The sequence below is a fragment of the Crotalus tigris genome, unplaced genomic scaffold (genome assembly GCF_016545835.1).
Source record: "Crotalus tigris isolate CLP2741 ecotype Arizona unplaced genomic scaffold, ASM1654583v1 scf7180000018504.2861643, whole genome shotgun sequence".
Lineage (NCBI taxonomy): Eukaryota > Metazoa > Chordata > Lepidosauria > Squamata > Viperidae > Crotalus > Crotalus tigris.
This window is the reverse complement of record NW_024097043.1, coordinates 1,328,456-1,350,857: the sequence shown is the minus strand read 5'-3', so window position 1 is coordinate 1,350,857 and position 22,402 is coordinate 1,328,456. Positions and strand designations below refer to the sequence as shown.

At 43.9% G+C, this 22,402-nt stretch overlaps 2 pseudogenes; one reads left to right on the top strand and one right to left on the bottom strand.

The window, feature by feature from the left end:
- Nucleotides 1–1,600: 1,600 nt before the first annotated feature.
- Nucleotides 1,601–4,335, bottom strand: LOC120312494 (annotated as a pseudogene).
- A 276-nt stretch (nt 4,336–4,611) lies between these two features.
- On the top strand, nt 4,612–21,999 carry LOC120312493 (annotated as a pseudogene).
- Nucleotides 22,000–22,402: the final 403 nt, after the last annotated feature.

Genomic DNA, 22,402 nt, shown 5'->3' with positions numbered 1-22,402 from the left:
GTTATCATCCAGGAAGAAAAAACACAAGATAATAAGGAACACAGAAACATCATGAGGTACATCAAACAGTATGCAGAACAAAAAGGAAGGAAAAAAAAGGAAGCTCTGCCTTTATACTTACAGAAACAAATCATGGCGTAGATTGCATCATGTATGAGTTGGCACTCTTTAATCAAGTACAACTGTGTGTTCTGGCCTATTGTACACTTTACTGCTCCAGCTCCTAAATTTAATATCCTAACAGAAACACACTGGTTTAGAAGGAGAAAAGAGAAAGTAGACCTTCATCGTCACCTGTTGCCAAGTTCTACCTGACTCCCTGTCCATCAAGTCTTCTCCAGTGTTCTGTTCGCAAGCCAAAGGTATTGAGATGAAGCGAGTAACAAAAAACAAGTCTTCTTTATTCACTGTCAGCAACAGAACAGAAAACAAAATGGTGCACAGATCTTTTATACTCTCCTTGCAGGGACAGCGTCAACCAATCATTGCAAGGCTAGTCTCCCGCCTTGCGCGTGCGCAAGGCTGGAGACAGCCTGTCTGGTCCCGGGCAACCACGGGGGCTGCCCACATATCTTTTACAGCTTCCTGAGCCTGCTGAATAATTCAGCAGGCCTAGGACATAACACCCCTCCTCCCTAGGATGAAACAATAAGTCAGACTTATTGTTTAGAGCAGCATACAAATACATGTGTTCAGTTGAGCATGTTGTTATTTCTAAACACATTTATGCCTGCACACAGGCAGACCATTCTCTCATTTCTTGTGTGTACAAGAATACATCAAATTTTTAATACAGTGAAGAGTAACACCCTTCTATAGAGTGTAAGCTGAGTTCTAAAGATCTATTAAGCCACCTACTTGTTTGACAGGAACCTCACATAGTCCTGCAGATGTTTGGGTTGACCCTTGGCCCTCTGTGACCTTCTTGGAGCCGGTGTGTGTACCTGCCTGCCAGCTTACCTGTCAGGCTAGGCAGACCAGGACTTTGATGCCCCAAAGACCCAGGTGACCCACCCAGCTGCTGACTGGCTGGATCCTCTAAACCCAAGCCAGAGTTCCTTGGGAGGGTGGAATTCCCCAAGTCCAGTGGTGGGGTGGAATTCCCCAAGTCCACATTGGACTCCTCTTGGGAGCACCGTCCCTCGAACCCAAGACCAGCAGCTGGAGTGGCCTGAGTAGGTGATTGACAGCAGTATCCCCATGCCCTGGTGTCTGTGCCAGAGTCAGGAGCCATCTCCATGGCAAAACCCCCTTCAGGAGCATGTGCTGCCGCTTGTGAAGGTCCGCTTGGGCAGAAAAACTGTGATCCACAATCGTAATTGTGGTCCTCCCCCCCCAAGAGCAGAGCCAGGAGTGGAAGTGTGGCTGGGAAGCATCCAGTGTAGCTGGTCAATGTGACGTCGGATCACACGACCATCATCCAAAGCCACTTCGTATGAAAGTGGCCCAGAGACCTTGCATACCACTGCTGTGACCCAGAGATGTCCAGGTCCATAGTTCCTTGCCCAGACCGGATCGCCCACCTGTAGTCTCCTAGGTGCCCATGGTCTGGGTGCAACCTGTCCAGTTTGGTGATGAGACAGCGACCCCAGCGGAGTTCTGCTGGGCTCTTCCCAGTGGCTGTGCAAGGTGTGGTGCATTGGCAAAGAAGAAAGTCAGCTAACCTGTGATGCCAGCTGCCATGGGTGATTCTCTTCAGAGTATCTTTGGTTGTACGCACCATCCTCTCAGTCTGGCCATTGGAAGATGGATGAAACAGTGCTGAAATAGAGTGCCAGATCAAGTTGGCCTATAGAAAAGCCTGAAACTCAGAAGAAGTGAATTGGGGTCCATTGCCTGAAACCAGGACATCTGGAAGTCCATGTGAAGTGAAGATTCCTGGATGGTCCTAGCAGTAGTAGTGGAGGAAACAGGCACCACCTCTAGCCACTTGGAATGGCTGTCAAAGAGGAGAAGGAAGAATTGCCCCTGAAAGGGCCCAGCATAGTTGATATGAACCCTCGATCAAGAGGCATGTGTTTCCTCCCACCTATGTACAGGAGCCTGAGGCATTTCAGGCCTGGACTGTTGGCACACTTGGCACCCATGAACCTGGGCCTCAATTTCTTTACCGAGCCCCAGTCATCAGAGATGGCTGCATGCAAGCGCTTTCATCCAGACTATTCCCGGATGTCCCTCATGCAGAGAGAGCAAGACTCTAGTCTTCAATGAGGCTGGGATGACTACCCTGCTACCCCATAAAAGGCAACCTTGAAAGTGGAAAGCTCGTGCTTCCTTTGCCAGAAGCCCTGGAATTCTGCACCAGGACATGTATCAGGCCAGCCTGACAACACCCATGTCAGCACGCGTGTGAGCGTGTGATCAGTGGCAGTTTCTGCAGCCATGTCCCTAGCATTGAGGAGAGATTCAGGCAATTCCTGAATGGAGAGAATGTGAAGAGCAGGAGCAGGATCTGCCTCTATCTGCTGTAGAGGTAATCTGCTGAGGCCATCTGCATGGCCCATTTTTTTGCCTGGTTTGTGAACCCAAGTGTAATCATATGCTGACAGGAAAATTGACCATCTCAGCATTCTAGGAGAGATTATGTGTGGGGTTTGTTTGTTTGTGGTAAACAAACCCAGCAGAGGCTTATGGTCTGTGTAGACCGTGAAGTGATGGCCATATAAGAAGTCATGGAACTTCTTTATTCCAGCCACTATGGCTAAAGCTTCTCTGTCAATCTGAGCATAATTACGCTCTGTAGAAGACAGAGTCCTGGAATAGTAGGCCATAGGGACTTGTGTCCCATCAGCCTTCAGATGACTGTGCACTGCCCCAACCCCATAGGGTGATGCATCACAGGCGATGCACAGAGGGAATTGCTCATTGAAATGCGCTAAAACCACATTTGAAGAGAGCAAGGCCTTGACCTCTGTAAAGCCCTTTTCATGGACCTTAGTCCACTGCCATGGGGCCTGTTTATCCAAGAGTTGGTGTAACAGCTTAGCCACTGCAGTCTTGTGGGGAAGGAATGCATGATAAAAATTTAAGAGTCCCAGAAAAGCCTGAAGTTTGCTTTTGGACTTGGGACTTGGGGCCTGCTGAATTGCTTGAAGCTTGGATTCAGCAGGATGGATGCCCTCAGCATCAATACGGAACCCCAGAAATTCAGCTGAGGTAAATCCAATTTTATACTTATCTTGCTTTAGCTTCAGCCTCACTTGGCGGAAATGAAGCAAGACAGCCCTTAGCTTTTCAGCCAAATTCACAGATGACTCCCCAGCAATGAGGACGTCATCGAAGTAGAGACAGACGCCAGGAATACAATGGAGTGTTCATTCCATCACACTTTGGAAGATGCCAGGGGCCACATTAACCCCAAACTGCAGCCTTTTCACTTTAAAGTCTCCCCGGTGCGTCACTATTGTTTGGGCCTCAGCTGTTGCCTCATCAACAGGTAGCTATTGGTAGGCCTGTGCCAAATCAAGCTTTGCAAAGATTCACCCCCCCTTGAGAGAGGCCAGAATGTGGCTCACCACAGGCACTGGATATGCATGCTATTGCAGCGCTTTGTTAAATATACATTTATAGTCCACACAAATTCGGACTTCTCCATTTGCTTTTAGAGGTGTGACTATGGGGGTTTCCCATGGACTACTGTCCACAGGCTCTAAGATTCCTTGCTGGAGCAGCCTGTCTAGCTCTGCATCAATTTTACTCTTTAGAGCAAAAAGCACTCTTCGAGGCTTAATCCTAATGGGTGTGAGTACAAAGTTAAGAAATCCCACCCCTAAGGCTATGCAAGCAACTACATTCCCCAATACATGATCTTGGCAGGCTTTTCACGAAATGCCCAGCCTGCAGCCTCAGGAACAGCTGATGACCTTGGTTCCCACAGGATAAAAGTTTATTTAGACTACTGAAGCACCTGGCAGTCCCCTTCGGTGGTGCTGGACTTTTGGGAGTGGTCCAGCTTGATGTCTAGCACCACTGCCATACTCACGTAGCAGGCAAGGAAGACTTTGAATGATGCAGGCTTGAAGCAGTCTAGTCCGTTTGAAGTAGTTGATCAGTGATCGATCAGGCCACTGCCCCAGCCAGTTAGCAATTCTCCTGAATTCATGGACATACTCCTTTGTGGGGCGACCTCTTTGCTTCAGGCAGTGGATTTCTTTCTCAGCCAGCAGGACTCAGGATTGATCTTCAAACTGACCTCTCAGTTGCTCCATGAAGATTAATGTTGTGCAATTCAGGAACCCCTTCATCATAGAAGTTGGTCACCAAGTCGGCCGCTTCCTCTCTAAATTTGCCACCATAGCATTCGCCATCATAGCCCCATCCAGTAGGCATAAGCATAGCGATCTAAATGAACCCACACCTGGTTTAAGAAGAAGGTCAGTTTCTCAGGATCCCCATCAAATGTGAGCTTGATGGGAGGTGGCTCGAACCTCGGTGGAGCTGCTTGCACCAACTGCTGGGCTTGGGTGGTTTGCTGGTCCTAGGGATATGGCTGAATCACTGTCCAGACTCCTCTTGGCTGGGCTTCAGGACTGGTATCCTGAGGCTGTAGCAATGGACTTGGCTGGATACAGAGCTTGGTATCACAACTGCATGGAGGATGGGTGAAGTAGCATGGGCTCCAGCAGTTGGGCTGGAGCTCCAGTGAGTGGGAGGAAGAGATGGGTAGCTCTTGGCATTTTCCCCCATGGCATCCACCTCTTGGGCAACAGGAATCATATCTTTTACCTCCAGCCAGCCAAACTTCTCTTTCAGCTATTCGAGTGAGGGGCTGTGGACTCACTGGAGTCATTCCATCCCATTGACCCCTTTCTTGCCATCTGCAGATGAAGAACCCTGGGATGGCAGCAATAAGAGCTCTCTCCAGTGGTAACAGGAGTGCTCTTGCACTGATGGGCAGTCTCAGCTTGGAAGAGGTCTGCTAGGGCTATAGCTCCTTCCTGTTGGATCAACCTTCCCAGGTTGGATCAACTTGGCTTTTGGCCAAGACCCTGCCAGTGACTCCTCCTCTGTGGCTGGAGCACCTGCCTGCACTCTGACAGCCTGAGTCCCATTGCGGCTAGCAGCGGTTTCAATTTTCTCCTCCATCTCGAGTCTTCGCTGAGTCTTTACCACTCTCCGAAAAGTGAGTGGGTAGGCGGTCAGGGCCCAGCACCCCGGGTGTACAAAGTTTTATGAGACTTGGTTTAATGTCATGGTTCCGACAGAGAGAGACAAATAAAGCAGAACTCGAGGCTTGCAAATTCCTCAAAGAACATGTTTATTAGTTACAAAGTATCGGCACATGAAAAGTGAAATCAAGTCTGAAGACACACATAACAATTCCCCAATACAGGTAGTCCCCGAGTTACGAGTGTAATGGAGCCTGACCATTACACTTGTAACTCGAAAACTCGTAGAGTGAATCTCATACCTTGAATGAAATTACTCTCTTGCTCGTTAAAATGCACATGGCTCATTAAGTGAACATAAGGTATTTCAGTGGGGAAGGCCATGGAGGGTCTAGTGATAGAACAGGCCCTCAAGGCCTCCCCGACCCACTAAGATACCGCATGCTTCCCCCTCCCTTCATGCCATGCCGGACTCACCTGAAAAAGATCCATTTCCTCTCTGCTGTTGTTCCTGGTGCCACTTGGATCTAAGGCCGGGGAACACTTCTGCGCCCTGCCATAGCCCAATCCAGATTCCGGAGGTCTTTTCCAGGATGCTGCTGTCTGGACTTCGGACTGGGAATGCTTCCATGCCCCCCGTGTCCCGATCCAGGCTCCAGAATGCTTTTCCAGGCCGCTGCTGCCCGGATCTAAGGCTGGGGAATGCTTACGCGCCCTGCTGCAGCCTAATCCAGACTCCGGAGGCCTTTTGCAGGGCACTGCCAGCCATATCTGAGGCTGGCGAACACTTCTGCACCACTGATCTCATATGATCTTGTGTTACTTTAGGCCTCCATTCTCTGCGAATGCACCGAAGGCCTGGAACAGCCAAGAAAGAGAAGGACTCGATCTTCGCAGGGTGATTGTTGAAGGCCTGGTGCCTAGGGAGACCTGGGGCAAGGGTGGGGAGGGAGGGAATAACCAGGGTGAATGTTGCAAAGCCATTGTGTTCACTCATACGGGCAAACGACTGCCATGGTGCTGTAATATTCGTAACTTCGGGACTTGCTCATAAGCACTAGAGGGCACTCATCACGTAACTTTGAATGAGCGTTAAGTGAACACTCATAACTCAGGGGTTACCTGTCCAAAGTTAAGAAATCTCATCCCTAAGGCTATGCAAGCAACTATGTTCCCCAATACATCTTCTTGATAGGCTTTTCACGAAACACCCAGCCTGCAGTCTCGGCAGCAGCCGATGACCTTGGTTCCCACTGGATAAAAGTTTACTTAGACTAGCGAAGCACCTGGCAATCCCTCCTCCTGCCTTTCTATGTGTCAACTGAAAATGAATAAGGAAGATGGCTACAGCCATGCTCATTTTTAAAGTTGACACCCTCTTTATTACAGACAAAGGGAATATCAGAGACCAAAACAAAGGAGCCTAAATGAAGACCCAAACTGTGAAGGCCTAGTTTGGCATAAGCGGCATTGGATTCAGAAGATAGACCTAATGGTCTAAACTGACTATAAAGGGACATATCATACTTTCCCCTTGCTCTCAATCTGTTTATCTGAGCAAACATTTCTTTGGCCTCCCTCAGCTAATCAAAATTATGAGGACAGGAAAGGCAAACTGATGCAGCCTCATTAGTCTTTGGGTCATTCTTTCCATGCCTAGGGGATATGGGACAAATGTATGGACTAATTCCAGACATAATCTCAGTGGACGACAACTTAATTCATTTCTAGCAATGTCAGAAATAGTTGCCACAGCTGTGGGACAGTCCAAATATTGGATCTGCACTTTGATGCTTGTAAGCTCAGAACATGGACTCCCTCTGATTCTTCAGCCATTAAACTTTAATCAGATGGCAGAAAGGGGAGAAAGCAGATTTCAGATGGCTTAAGGACCGAACATTTGACACATGAGGAAATTCAACAAATTTAAAGGGCAATAACACCGAGTTCTTACATGTAGTGGTAACTAAAGGACATTGTTGTTTTTGTGGCTCTGGGTTCAGCCACCATGACATAGATATAAGATCCTCCATCTGTGATTATGTTGTTGATTAACAAAGACAGGTGTTATGGAACTACACTACACCATCAGGCAGGAAGTCGAGAACACCTTTTGGGGTTCATACTATACCCCATATGATGAAACTGGGAAATTGGCCAGGGGTCTGGATTTAATTGCAACCTACGCTAGATGTGTTTGGCCCAAGTGGACAACTATATTCCAATGTCAGCCTATGCTAATTACTAATGAGCTATGACAGGAAGAGCTAGGTCCAATGTGGAAACCCACTAACTTTGCTGGGTATTAACCCTATTCACAAGACCATATGGGTACAAAATAGATACTATGATAAAAACATAATAAGGTGCACTTTAGTGGGACAGTATTTTGCCTATAAGCGTGCCTGTAAGTGTCTTCTGAAAAACTGGAAGGGGACTAGTTATGTAGCTGTGCTCCCCCCATCCACCTATATTACACCCACTTTACCTGAAGGGAAGATTAGAAACTATAGAGACCTTGAACAATCCAGAAAGTACCTAAAGGACTACCAACCCCTTACCTGGTTTGGTGGGCTCCAATCCCTCAATAATGTCATGTATTGTATACAGTCAGTGGTGGAAATTCTAGCTAATGAGACAGGGGAGTGCTTTGTTGCTGCAGCAAAAAAACAAGAAGCTATACGACAAATGACAATTTGGAATAGAATGGCTTTAGATATTGTATTGGCATCCAAAGGAGATGTGTGTGAATTAATTGGACAATAATGCTGTGTGTATATTCCAGACAAATCAGAGGAAATCCAATACCAAGCTGCACACATAGCAAAGATAGCTGCAATCCCCCACATGAAAGAATGGGAAGGCTGGAGGCATTGGCTGACAGGATGGTTACCTGATTTCAGCTGGTTAAGAACCCTAATAATGACTCTGGTGGGTATAGCCATTGTTCTCTTAATAACCTGTTGTGGATTACAATGCTTTGCCTTTCTGCTTTGCCTTTCTGCCTGTAAGCAAACTACGTGGTCTCTCTGTACATGGATATTGAGGTGGGGTGAATCTTGGAAAATTAAATCATTTTCAGATTCAAAGGGGAGGAATAACAGGCTGTCTGCTAAAATAAAGCAAGGTTATGGTATACACTTGAAAGGAGACTGGAAGCCTGTAATTGTGGAGTCTGTTTGGCAAGAACAAAGAATGCTTATTCACAGGGAATATACCCTGTAAAGCCTGTAACAATTCTGAGTGATTAGAAAGCTGAAAAAAGTAACAAAGAGTTAGGCATCTTGCAGACCTCAGCTCAACATTAGGGACAGAGGGGCCTGGAGCAAATAGAATGTGTATTAGATAACTCCTAAAGCATTTATTAGCCAAGGCTTAGGAATAGGGACGGGTAGAGACCAATAGAATAATTTTTGGATTGTTATTAAAATGTTTATTAGATGATATTTCTTATATATCTTGCCTTATTCCGCCTTCTGCTTTAGTGAAAATGTATAAATCTTTCTTAATCCTATTGTTGAAGGTTCCTTGACATTTTGGCCAGGACCACTTTTCTTGGAGCGCTTCAATAAAAGGAAACAAAACCTGCACCTCGTGTCTGGTGTTCTTCATTGGCCTCAGCACCAGGCTCAGACCTGAATTGGGGACAATGAAGTGTTCAAGCAGAAGGTAGGCAGCCATTCATCAGGACTGCTTTCAGCCAAAGTCTTTCAGATGATACAGGGCTGGATTCTGGCCTAAATGTGTAGTGGTAGAGACAGTGTAGTGGTAGTACGTGTGATGGCATCACCAGCTGAAGAACAGGGGGACCCTTTAGGTGGAGTAAAGAAACATTCCAGCATGGGGTTGATTCAGGGGAGGAAACATCTGAGATAAAACTCTCTGCCATTTCCCAAGGGAAGGCAGTCAGTGTGGTGAGATTCTTGTAAATAGGTGTTCGATAATAAAAGAGTTGCTTTAGCCTATTCTGGGAAATGCTTTGATTGCTTGTATCTGACAGTGGGTAAGGTGTTAGATAAGAACCAGGGTTAAGTCTCTTTTGCATCATGGAAGCTCACTGGTTGACTTTAGACCAATTACTTTCTGTTAACCCAAACTATATCAAGCAACATAGTCAGGAAAGTTGGAAGAGGGAATGCTATTGTGAGACTATTTTTTAATTTCTTTAAAATGGACAAAAAAGCATAAATTGTCTTATTGTTCAGTACTGTGGGCAAGGAGAAATCTAAAAAGGGGAGCAGATGCACTACCTCTTTATAGATTTAGAAAAATTATAATATAATTTAATATGCATATACATTTAATTTGATTTTGATTAATTTACCACATATGCAGGCTAATGTGCATGGAAATAAAGTGAAAAAAGTGGTAATGAGTATGGATGCAATGGCATCCTTAAGTTAAAGTGTCAAAGAAACTGTATCTGAAGCTACAACATTTCTTTGGCTCAGTTTTTGTCAACCTTAGAAATTTTAAGATGCATGGAGTTCAACTCCCAGAATTGCAACTCCTAGTATGCTGGCTGGAGAATTCTGGGAATTGAAGTGCACACATCTTAGAGATGCCATGGTTGAGAAATACTGCTGTAATGTCTCAATAACCACAGAGTTCCCAACACTGTATGTTAATCCCTTATTGTCCTAGTTAACACTTATCTCATCTGGTTACCCTTACAACGCTCTTTGTACCGAATATTCCAAGCATTTAACTGGAGCTATCATTTAGCAGATAGCTAAATGAGCAGAGCTATCATTTTGTTTTCCTTGGGAAGATGTACCTGATAAGGGACTTTTAATTTAAGTCAAAGAATTTTACAGGTAGTCCTCGACTTATGACCATTCATTTAAGTTAAAGTTACTTACAATCAGTTCTTGCATTTACAACTGTTGCAGCGTCCCCATGGCCACATGATCAGGATTCAGGCGCTTGGCAACCGACATGTATTTACCCTTCATTTTATTTTCCACCAGAAATAGCAATCTTATCAAGCCTTCTAATAAGTCTGACAATTCAAATACAGGTCACAACTATGTTTTAGTGGATTATACAAATAATCCAACCACACAGAATATACTTATGTGAAAATAGGTACATTCCCACACAACCTGAGGGAAGACGGAAATCATGCAACATCTTGTACCCTAAGAAATGGCATAAATTAGTATCAGGAGGACTATATATATCTTTTTGATAGATCACATTCTAGAGTAGATTGGACTAGGAAGAGAGACTGGTAGATTCATGGATTAAAATAGACTTAGGTTTCCCTATGGGAGGTTCAGCATCTTAGCCACTGTTTCAGATTCATTATATGTGGTATCAACATGGATTTCTTGATCTGAATCTGTGAGGAAAACCTTTGTAGTGCAATATACAGACAAGTCCTTTGTAGTCAAAAGGCAAAGTTTTTTTCAAGTTAAATCAACATTTGAACCAGAAAAGCAAAAGTCAAGAAGATTTAAAAGATGGGAGGAAGGACAAGGTACGTAGAGCATAAATTGTAGAGACAAGTGTCCAAGACTTTAAATTACAGGTACGAGGCATGTAGATGAGGTTTGCAATTGCAATGATTAGCCCATAGTAGGTTGATTTGAACGTAACAAGAAAATGTGTACTTCAGATGTAGAAGAGAGAAATGCACATTGAAGTCACTTTGAAGGTGAGTAAGGGTTTAATAGATGGCAATGTCATCCATTTCTCCCTCCAAAATCAGTTACGAGGCTTTTCTGAAATGGGGCAACTAGGCAGTGTAGATAAGGCTTTAGACCAGGTCCAAACTAAATGTTCCCTAGGTTATTTTGCTGATGCAACTTCAGAGGTCTATGTAGAAGTTCTTTGTATAAATATTACACAACATAAAAACAGAATACTATACATGACTTCCAACAAGTTCACGGCCTTCCGTAAATAATCACCAGATTTTTATGCAGGACTATAAATTTATATCATTTCTTGGTTGGGGAACTCAGTTTGGAAATAATTCACATCTTATAAGCATTAGCGCTTTTTAGAAATACTTGGATTTTTTTTCTGCAGTATTTTCTTCATTAAGTTTGCATTTTTGAAAATATTATTGACAAATGTTTAGGCGAATCACCCAAACAAAGCATATTCATAAACCAGGAGTGTCCAGGGAAGAGTGTGTCAAAAATGCAACAGGCAGACAGAGCATTGTGAACAAGCAAGTACCAAAGAGATGGGGCTGCCATCACAATGACCTATCCACCATCCACACAAACACACACAAACATACACACACATCTTCTTTACATATCATAATTCATGAATCAAATCAAAGGCCCATTTGGAAGCAGCAAATTATGAACACTGCAATGGATTTGACAGCTTTTTGAAGCACTTTGCAAATCTAATAATAATAATAATAATAATAATAATAATAATAATAATAATAATAATAATAATAATAATAGTAAAGTTGGAAGGGACCTTGGAGGTCATCTAGTCCAACCCCCTGCTCGGGCAGGAAACCCTACACCATTTCGGACAAATGGCTGTCAAGTCTCTTCTTAAAAACTTCCAGTGTTGGAGCATTTACTGCTTCTGGAGGCAAGCTGTTCCACTGATTAGTTGTTCTCACTGTCAGGAAGTTTCTCCTTAGTTCTAGGTTGCTTCTCTCCTTGATTATTTTCCACCCGTTGCTTCTTGTCCTGCCTTCAGGTGCTTTGGAAAATAGCTTAATTCCCTCTTCTTTATGGCAGCCCCTGAGATATTGGAATACTGCTATCATGTCCCCCCTTGTCCTTTTCTTCGTTAAACTAGACATACCCAATTCTAGCAACCGTTCCTTATATATTTTAGCCTCCAGTCCCCTAATCATCTTTGTTGCTCTTCTCTGTACTCTTTCTAGAGTCTCAACATCTTTTTTACATCGTGGTGACCAAAACTGGATGCAGTATTCCAAGTGTGGCCTTACCAAGGCATTAAAGAGTGGTCTTAATACTTCACGTGATCTTGATTCTATCCCTCTGTTAATGCAGCCTAGCACTGTGTTGGCCTTTTTGGCAGCTGCAGCACACTGCTGGCTCATATTTAAGTGATTGTCTACTAGGACTCCGAGGTCCCTCTCACAGTTACTACTATTGAGCCTGGTGCCACCTATGCTGTACTTGTGCATGTGGTTTTTCTTGCCTAAATGTAGAACCTTGCTTTTTTCACCATTGAATTTCATTTTGTTAGTTAGTGCCCAGTGTTCAAGTCTGTCCAGATCCTTCTGTATCTGAAGCCTGTCTTCTGGAGCCCTTTCTATTATTCCAGAAGTTATTTTAAGCAAGATAGTGCTACAACTTCATTTTCATAAGTGATGAATCTTGGTGGAAGGGGTGTGTCATGAATGGAGTGTTGAAATCTGTGATAGTGACATGAGAAGCCAGCCAGCTCATTAAATTTCCCAGAAGACTTGTTTTAGGGAGACACAGATGATAATAAGATAACACATTCCTGTGAAAATCTCACCAATACACTGGAAATTCAGCCTGTCTGTCAACTGTCTTAATGTTTAAGGCTGTACATTATTTGATAAAACCTCACTTCAAAATTCTGCATGTTGGGGCAGAATTAAGTTTCTTGACTATGCATGAGTAAATATTAACCAAATATTTGCAGATGTTGTCTTAAATGTTTATAGTTTTTTTAAAATAGAAATGGTAAAGCTACAAATGCTATTTTTTTTCTCTGGGTCAGCCTAATTTATTTTGGCCTTTCTGTCTGAGGAGCATTGTATTTCGTTGTATTTTGCTAGCTAACTAACTTTGGGTATTGCCAGCAAACTGTATTTCTGACACAGTGATGTGTCTTGTTAGTGATGATGGGTCAAGTTTCATTTCCCTTTCAAACTTTATTTCAAATTCTTAATATGTCAACCCTCCTAACATCTTATAAAACCTAGTAATCAGAGACAGTACAACTACATTGCCTCTTAATGGCAAGATAGTTGCTTCCTTGTCTCCTCTATGAGGAGTCAAGATTGTGAACAGTCTTTTTGTCACCCAGACACCCACTGATCAAAGCCAGCAAACCCTATTGTCCCATCATGCCAAACTTGTTACTACAAATGAGCAAATAGTAGCTAAGTCACCCCTCCTCCCCGAGTTGCTCGACAGTGAGATGAATGGCATATACATTTAATAAATAAATAAATAATGAAGTCAAATAAGTGGGATTTTTTAAACTTGAAGTAGAATGTTTTCTGCCTTGGTTGAGCACATTAGAAAAATTGGCAGCTCTTTTGTCTTTCCTCCGTCCTGGGAAAGATATACAGTGTGAGAGTATTTCAGAAATTTACTGCAATGAGTCCCTCAAAGATATATGAAACCTGGCAAGGTTAATATTCTTTGAAGGGTCCATCATCCCTGAATCCTTCATCCCCTACTGCTGAAAAATGAAGCACCTGCAGATGTTTCAAAGCTTTTCTATTACAGTCAACTGATCTTTTTTAAAAAGAAGATTGGGGTTAAATGGGATAATATAATATCTTGATTTAATTCTGTTGGCTGTCACATCACAGCTTAAATCAAATTAGCCTCAAATTTTGATTCTCTAATTTGCCTTGAGTCAGAGCTGATCCATTTAGGCCTCTTTCTCCTCTGTCAGAAGTTGCTACATTAATTATTTGGGACAATTAGACCGCAAAATTACTGACTTTGACTGAATTATCATGTGGAGGAGGGGAAAAATTGAAATCTTAATTCTTGCACTTTCAACATTCTCTTAAGAAACAGATAATGCTCTTTTGTGGAACAGTACCTTAGCAGAGCATAAAAATGTCCACCTTTCCCCTCTGATTCACCATCCTCTGCCAGCTGCATTCCTAAAAATATCACCAGACCTTGCATCATATCTGGCCTAATTTTAAATAATGACAGAAGGTTTGCTCTTTTTATCCCTTTCTGAATGTTCCCAGTTTTTCAATTTCCACCACTGAACTTATAGAAGGGAATGTTTGTAGCTCAGAATTGAACGGTGGGGTCCTTGGTGCTCTCTGAGCTTGGTTTTCTTGCAGACATTTCATTAGCCAACTAGGTAACATCATCAGTGCTAGAAGGGAGTGGGGTTTAGTCTCTCTTTAACACGCAGTGGCTTGCCCTGGCAGTGTTAGTGGGGGTGTTTTTAGTGGCTTCTTCTCTTCTACCAGTGATGATGTTACCTAGTTTTGTAATGAAATGTCTACAAGAAAACAATCAGATTCAGAGAGCAGCAAGGACCCTACACTTTTGAATTTGTATAGCAATTTGCATTTTTATTTCCTTACACTAGGGGAAGGTGTCTTCCCAAGATATTAAGAGACATTTACAGAAAAGCATGCCTGAACAGGACAAGATGCAACCTCTTAAAACAAGAAAATAAGCCTAGAAGCTAGATCACCAGTACTGGCTAGGGTCAGCAAGTATGTCTTTCTGTCTGACTCCCTAGGGGAGCTACTGTTGGTATCTCGACAAAATAATTATCTCCAAATTTACTGAGAAAACCTAAAAAACCTTCCTAAGAAAACCTGAGCTGAGGGCAAGTCATTGTTTATATCAGAGGAAAAAATACATGTGGAAGTCCCTGGAGTATTAATGAGATATGAGTAGATACGTGTCCTCCAGCGTATATCTATTTATATAGTTAAATAACTGTGTATGTTTATTTCAAATCTGACAATTCAGCTCTTCATTTTTGTAAATTGAATACAACATCTCTCAGTGAATTGACTTACATTACTCTTCTCCATCTCTGGCATTTCAAAATTCATTATAATAATAAAGTTGGAAGGGACCTTGAAGGTCATCTAGTCCAACCCTCTTCTAAGGCAGGAAACCCTATACCATTTCAGACAAATGGCTGTCTAGTCTCTTCTTAAAAACTTCCAGTGTTGAAGCATTCACAGCTTCTGGAGGCCGGTTGCTCCACGGATTAATTGTTCTAACTGTCAGGAAATTTCACCTTAGTTCTAGGTTGCTTCTCTCTTTGGTTAGTTTCCATCCATTAATCTTCCATTCCATTAATCTTCTCTGATGTTTCTCAAGGGCCAATTTTAAATCCCTCGGAATCACTTTTAGTGCCATCTTTCCAAACAGCTTTGATAGGCTGCAATTGCTCTTTGTTGTTGTTGTTAATTGCGAAGTTGTGTCCGACCCATCGCGACCCCATGGACAACATTCCTCCAGGTCTTCCTGTCCTCTACCATCTTCTGGAGTCCATTTAAGTTCACACCTACTGCTTCAGTGACTCCATCCAGCCATCTCATTCTCTGTCGTCCCCATCTTCTATTGCCCTCAATCTTTCCCAGCATTAGGCCCTTCTCCAGTGAGTTCTTCCTTCTCATCAGGTGGCCAAAGTATTTGAGTTTCAACTTCAGGATCTGGCCTTCTAAAGAGCAGTCGGGGTTGATCTCCTCTAGGACTGACCGGTTTGAACGCCTTGCAGTCCAAGGGACTCGCAGGAGTCTTCTCCCGCACCATAGTTCAAAGGCCTCAATTCTTTGGCGCTCAGCCTTTCTTATGGTCCAACTTTCACAGCCATACATTGCAACTGGGAAAACCATGGCCTGGACTATACGCACTTTTGTTGGCAGGGTGATGTCTCTGCTTTTTAGTATGCTGTCTAGATTTGCCATATCTTTCCTCCCCAGGAGCAAGCGTCTTTTAATTTCTTGGCTGCAGTCCCCATCTGAGGTGATCTTGGAGCCCAGAAAAATAAAATCTGTCACTACCTCCATTTCTTCCCATCTATTTGCCAGGAATTGAGAGGGCCGGATGCCATGATTTTGGTTTTCTTAATGTTGAGTTTCAAGCCAACTTTTGCACTCTCCTTCTTACCCGCATCAAGAGGCTCTTTAGTTCCTCTTCACTTTCTGCCATTAGATGGTATCATCTGCATATCTTAGGTTGTTGATATTTCTCCCAGCAATCTTAATTCCAACTTTTGTTTCATCCAGCCCTGCCTTTCTCATGATGTGCTCTGCATATAAGTTAAATAGGCAGGGCGACAGTATACAGCCTTGCCAGACTCCTTTTCCAATTTTGAACCAATCAGTGGTTCCATGTTCAGTTCTCACTGTTGCTTCTTGACCCGCATATAGGTTTCTCAAGAGACAAATGAGATGGTCTGGTACTCCCATCTCTTTAAGAACTTGCCACAATTTGTTGTGATCCACACAATCAAAGGCTTTTGCATAGTCAATGAATCAGAAGTAGATGTTTTTCTGGAACTCCCTAGCTTTCTCCATGATCCAGCGTATGTTGGCAATTTGATCTCTAGTTCCTCTGCCTCTTCGAAATCCTGCCTGTACTTCTGTTAGTTCTCGATCCACATACTGCTGGAGTTTAGTTGTAGGATTTTAAGCATAACTTTACTAGCATGTGAAATGAGTGCAATGGTGCGATAATTTGAACATTCTTTGGCATTGCCTTTCTTTGGAATTGGAATGTAAACTGACCTTTTCCAATCCTGTGGCCACTGTTGAGTTTTCCAAATTTGCTGGCAAATTGAGTGTAGCACTTTTACTGCATCGTCTTTTAGGATTTTGAATAGCTCAGCTGGAACACTGTCACCTCCACTAGCTTTGATGTTGCTCAGATTTTCTAAGGCCCATTTCACTTCACATTCTAGGATATCTGGTTCGAGGTCAGTGACCATCTCATTGTGGTTATCTGGGATGTTAAGCTCATTCTTGTATAGTTCTTCGGTGTAGTTTTGCCATCTCTTCTTAATCTCTTCTGCCTCTGTTAGGTCTCTGCCATTTTGGTCCTTTATCATGCCCATCTTTGCATGAAACGTTCCCTTCATAGCTCCAATTTTCTTGAAGAGATCTCTGGTCCTCCCTATTCTGTTGTTTTCTTCTATTTCTTTGCACTGTTCATTTAAGAAGGAATTCTTATCTCTTCTAGCTACTCTCTGGAATTCTGCATTAAATTGGGTGTATCTTTCTCTTTCTCCTTTGCCTTTTGCTTCCCTTCTTTCCTCAGCTATTTGCAAAGCTTCCTCAGACAGCCATTTTGCTTTCTTGCATTTCTTTTTCTTTGGGATGGTTTTAGTTGCTACCTCTTGTACAATGTTGCGAACTTCCATCCATAATTCTTCAGGCACTCTGTCTATCAGATCTAATTTCTTAAATCTATTTGTCACCTCTACTGTATATTCATCAGGAATATGATTTAGTTCATACCTGAGTGGCCTAGTGCTTTTCTCTACTTTTTTCAATTTAAGCCTAAATTTTGCAATGAGAAGCTCATGATCTGAGCCACAGTCAGCTCCTGGTCTTGTTTTTACTGACTCTATAGAGCTTCTCAATCTTTGGCTGCAGAGCACATAGTCAATCTGATTTCTATGTTGACCGTCTGGTGATGTCCATGTGTAGAGCCGTCTCTTGGGTTGTTGGAAAAGAGTGTTTGTTATGACCATCGTATTCTCTTGACAAAATTCTATTAGCCTGTGCCCTGCTTCATTTTGTACTCCAAGGCCAAACTTGCCTGTTATTCCGGTTATCTTTTGGCTTCCTACCTTAGCATTCCAATCCCCATGATGATAAGGACATCATTTTTTGGTGTTAATTCTATAAGGTGCTGTAGGGCTTCATAGAACCGGTCAATTTCATCCTCTTCATCACCAGTGGTTGGGGCATAGATTTGGACTACTGTGATATTGAATGGTTTGCCTTGGATTCGAATTGAGATCATTCTGTCATTTTGGGGACTGTATCCCAGTATTGCTTTTCCTATTCTTTTATTGACTATGAAGGCTACTCCATTTCTTCTGAGGGATTCTTGCCCACAGTAGTATACCTGATGGTCATCTGAGTTAAATTCACCCAGTCCTGTCCATTTTAGTTCGCTGATTCCTAAGATGTCAATGTTCAGTCTTGTCATCTCTTTTTTGACTACGTCTAGCTTGCCTTGATTCATGGATCTTACAGTCCAGGTTCCTGTTGTGTCCTGAGCCTGCAAAGGCAGGCTCGGGACGTTGCAATTGTCCCGAGCAGTTGCAAGCTGCCCGTGACCAGACTGGCTGGCGCTGACTTCGCGCGCATGCATGAGGCGCGGAGCGCGCCTAATTGTTACCATTTTGCCTGGGGATGTTGTTAAAAGGAGTCTGAGAGGCCTGCGAGCCTCAGAGCTGTGATGGAGTCGAAAAGATTCAATAAAGAGCTGTTGGAACTACAGAATGTGCTGTATTCATTCGCCATTGACTCGAGGATGCAACACTGGCGACGAAGGTGGGATAGCTTACAAAAACAAAAGAGAAGAATTGTAAGCTTACCCAGGAGTCCTGAAGAGAGGAAGATGGCATTAAACTCAGCACCTGGCCTGCCAGTACAGCATCGCTGGAGGTAAGCTGGTTGATAGACCCCTTCCTTACAAAGAAGCAAGAATGGCGAAGATAGGGAGACTGTCTGAATTCGATGTCACGCATCCAGAAAGATGGGAGTCTTATGTTGCCAGGGTAGAAAATTACTTTAGAGTAAATCAAGTAAGGGAAGTTGGCTTGAAGGCCGCTACTTTGCTGTGTGTCTGTGGTCAAGATGCATTTGAAATTGCTGAAAATTTAGCAGCCCCTGCGCCTCTTGAATCTGTCACTTATACAGATTTAAAAAAATTATTGAAGGAACATTTTCAGCCCAAGTTGTCTGTTATTGCGTGGAGACACACTTTTGAACAGAAGGATCAAAGAGCTGGTGAATCAGCTAAAGAATACATTGCAGCCTTAAGAAGAGCAGCTAAGCCTTGTGATTTTAAAGACTTAGAAGAAAGGTTGAGAGACCGATTTGTATGTGGGCTTAGGAACAGAGACTTGCAACAGAGACTCTTTGCAAAGGAGGACATTTCATTCCAAGATGCCTGGAGAGAGGTCACTGCAGAAGAGGCAGCAGGTGGGGCAGTCAAGAACATGAGGCCTATCAGGAACAACCCAGAAGCCGTCTCCGTGCACCATGAGGGAATCCAGGAGAGCTCGGAAGAAGATCCTGAAGATGAAGTGGATCATCTCTACCCAGCCAAAGAGAGAAAACAGAAGGAAGGCAAAGAAAAGTCTTCAGCTGTATCCAAGTGCTTTGGGTATGGAGGTCGCCACAGGAGGACCGACTGCAGTTCCGTTCTGCAATCTGTAGAGCATGTGGCAAGCAAGACCACATAGCAGCTGTGTGTCTGGGCCGTCAGAAGGTACAACCCCGAGAAGAATTGCGCCTGAAAGGTACCAGAGTCCCCAGCCAAAATAGGGTGGGTTTCTGTGCATCACGTAGAAGCATTTATAGGACAGGCACACACAAGCCACTTAAAAAGAAACTGTCACTTAAGGTGAAGTTGCAAGGAGTTCCATTGGTTATGGAACTGGACACTGGGTCTGCACTTTCAATTATTTCCATTCACACATTCAGAAAGATTTGCTCTAGCAGTGGGTTCCAGGCCAAGCTTAGGCCATCCAATATAGTCTTAACAGACTTCCAAAATTCCAAGGTGTGTGTTAAGGGGGAGGCCACCCTTAATGTACAACACAAGGATTTTGAAGGTCCATTAGATGTATTGGTAGTTGGGGGTGAGCGCATGAGTCTCATTGGACTCGATTGGTTTGAGGCCTTGGGAATACAAGTTACAGGGCTTCACAGTTTGCAAACATTAGGTCTACAGGAAGTCTGCAAAGAATTTGCAGATGTCTTCAGCCCTCAGCTGGGAGCATACAAAGGCCCCCCAGTTTCCTTGAAACTGGACCCCACTGTCACTCCTATCAGAGTAAAGGCAAGGAGAGTACCCTTTGCTTTGAAAGGGAAAATTGATGCTGAATTGGACAAATTGATTCAGCAAGGTGTCTTAGAACCTGTTGACTCAAGTCCATGGGAAACTCCCATAGTCACGCCTCTCAAGGCTAATGGGGACATTCGCATCTGTGCAGATTACAAATGCACTCTAAACAAAGCATTGCAACAGCATGCATATCCTGTACCTGTAGTCAGCCACATTTTGGCCTCCCTCAAAGGGGGGCGTGTTTTTGCAAAGCTGGATTTAGCACAGGCTTATCAACAGTTACCTGTTGATGAAGCTGCTGCTGAAGCACAAACTATTGTAACTCATAGGAGGGCATTCAAAGTCAAACGACTACAATTTGGAGTAAATGTAGCTCCTGGAATTTTCCAAAGCGTAATGGAAAACACCCTGTAGGGTATACCAGGGGTTTGCCCCTATTTTGATGATGTCCTAATAGCAGGAGAATCCACTCAAAATTTAGCTGAGAGGTTGAGGGCTGTTCTGCTGCATTTCAGGAAAACAGGCCTCAAGCTTAAAAAAGAAAAATGCAAAATTGGAGTGTCTTCTACAGATTTCCTGGGATTCAGAATAGATGCCAAGGGCATTCACCCTGCTGAGTCTAAATTAAAGGCTATCCTGCAGGCTCCTAGGCCCAAATCTAAAGCTGAATTACAAGCTTTTGTGGGCCTCTTGAACTTTTACAATGCATTCATACCTAACAAAGCTAATGTAGCTGACCACTTCATCGGCTCTTAGACAAACAGGCAGTTTGGTAGTGGTCACAAGCACATGAAGAAAGCTTCAATGAGGTTAAGGCCTTACTTACATCAAATGATGTGCTTGCACATTTTAATGAAACTCTTCCTGTGTGCATTGCTTGTGATGCTTCCCCTTATGGGGTGGGAGCAGTACTTAGCCATTTAAGACCTGATGGAACTCAGGTTCCTGTTGCCTATTACTCCAGAACTTTGTCTTCTGCTGAGCGAAACTACGCTCAGATAGATAGAGAAGCCTTGGCCATTGTTGCTGGAATTAAAAAATTCCATGATTTTCTATATGGCAGACACTTCATGGTCTACACTGACCATAAACCTCTGTTGGGGTTGTTTAATACAAACAAACAAATTCCCCATATCATCTCCCCTAGAATGCTGAGATGGTCCATCTTTCTGTCAGCCTATGATTTTTCATTGGTTCACAAACCTGGCAAGGAAATGGGCCACGCTGATGGCCTAAGTAGATTACCTTTACAAATGGTAGAGGCTGACCCTGCCCCTGCCATCAACAGTCTTTCCATTCAGGCGTTGCCTGAGTCACCCTTAAATGCCAGGGATGTGGCTGCTGAATCAGCCACGGACCTCACACTCACTCGTGTATTGTCCTGGGTTTTGTTTGGATGGCCAGAGAGTTGTCCAGGTACTGAGTTTCAGAGTTTCTAGCTTAAGAAACATGAGTTATCCACTTTTCAGGGTTGTCTGCTGTGGGGCAGCAGAGTTGTTATTCCTACCTCAATGAGGCCTAGGGTCTTGGCTTCCCTTCATGAGGGCCATCCTGGCATTGTCAGCCATTTGTGGTGGCCAGGGTTTGACAGGGAAATAGAGGCTCAAGTGCACGGATGCCACTTGTGTCAGCGCTCACGCCCAGAAATGCCTCAGGCTCCTGTACATAGATGGGAGGAAACACAGTCACCTTGGTCTAGGGTGCACATTGATTACGCTGGGCCCTTTCAGGGTCAATTCTTCTTGGTCCTTGTTGACAGCTATTCAAAGTGGCTTGAGGTTGTACCTGTCTCTTCCACCACTGCTGCCAAGACCATTCAAGTACTGAGAGGGATTTTTGCTGCACATGGGCTCCCTGATGTCCTGGTGTCTGACAATGGTCCTCAATTCACTTCTTTCGAGTTTCAAGCTTTCTTATAGGCCAACATGATTCGTCATGCCACCTCTGCACCATTCCACCCTTCCACCAACAGTATGGCTAAACGGATGGTCCGCATCACCAAGGATGCTTTAAAGAAACTGACCTACGGGGACTGGCATCACAGGTTGGCAGACTTTCTTCTTGCTTATTGCACCACACCTTCAACTTCCACTGGGAAAAGCCCAGCTGAATTCCGTTGGGGGCGCAAACTGATCACCAAACTTGACAGGTTGCACCCGGACAGACTGCCTCCTAAGGTCACCCAATCCAGGGCACCGCGGTGTCTGCAAGTGGGTGCTCCCGTATGGACCTGGAACTACGGGTCTGGTCACTTGTGGGTTCCTGCTGTAGTATGCAAGGTTACTGGTCCATTGTCATACGAGGTCTCCTTGGATGATGGTTGTGTCCTTCGGCGGCATATCGATCAGCTGCGTACGAGACTGGACTTACCCTCTGAAACTCCTGGGCTTTCTCCAGGGGGGGGAGGGGGACTACTATGGGCAAAGGGAAGGGTGTTGGCAGCAGCCGGGGCCAAACGAAGAGGCCGCAGACGGCCTGTTTCAAGGTTCCACAAGTGTTCCAAACAGGAATTCAAGGGAACAAGAAATCATACAGGCACCAGTGCCTACTCCAGCCAGG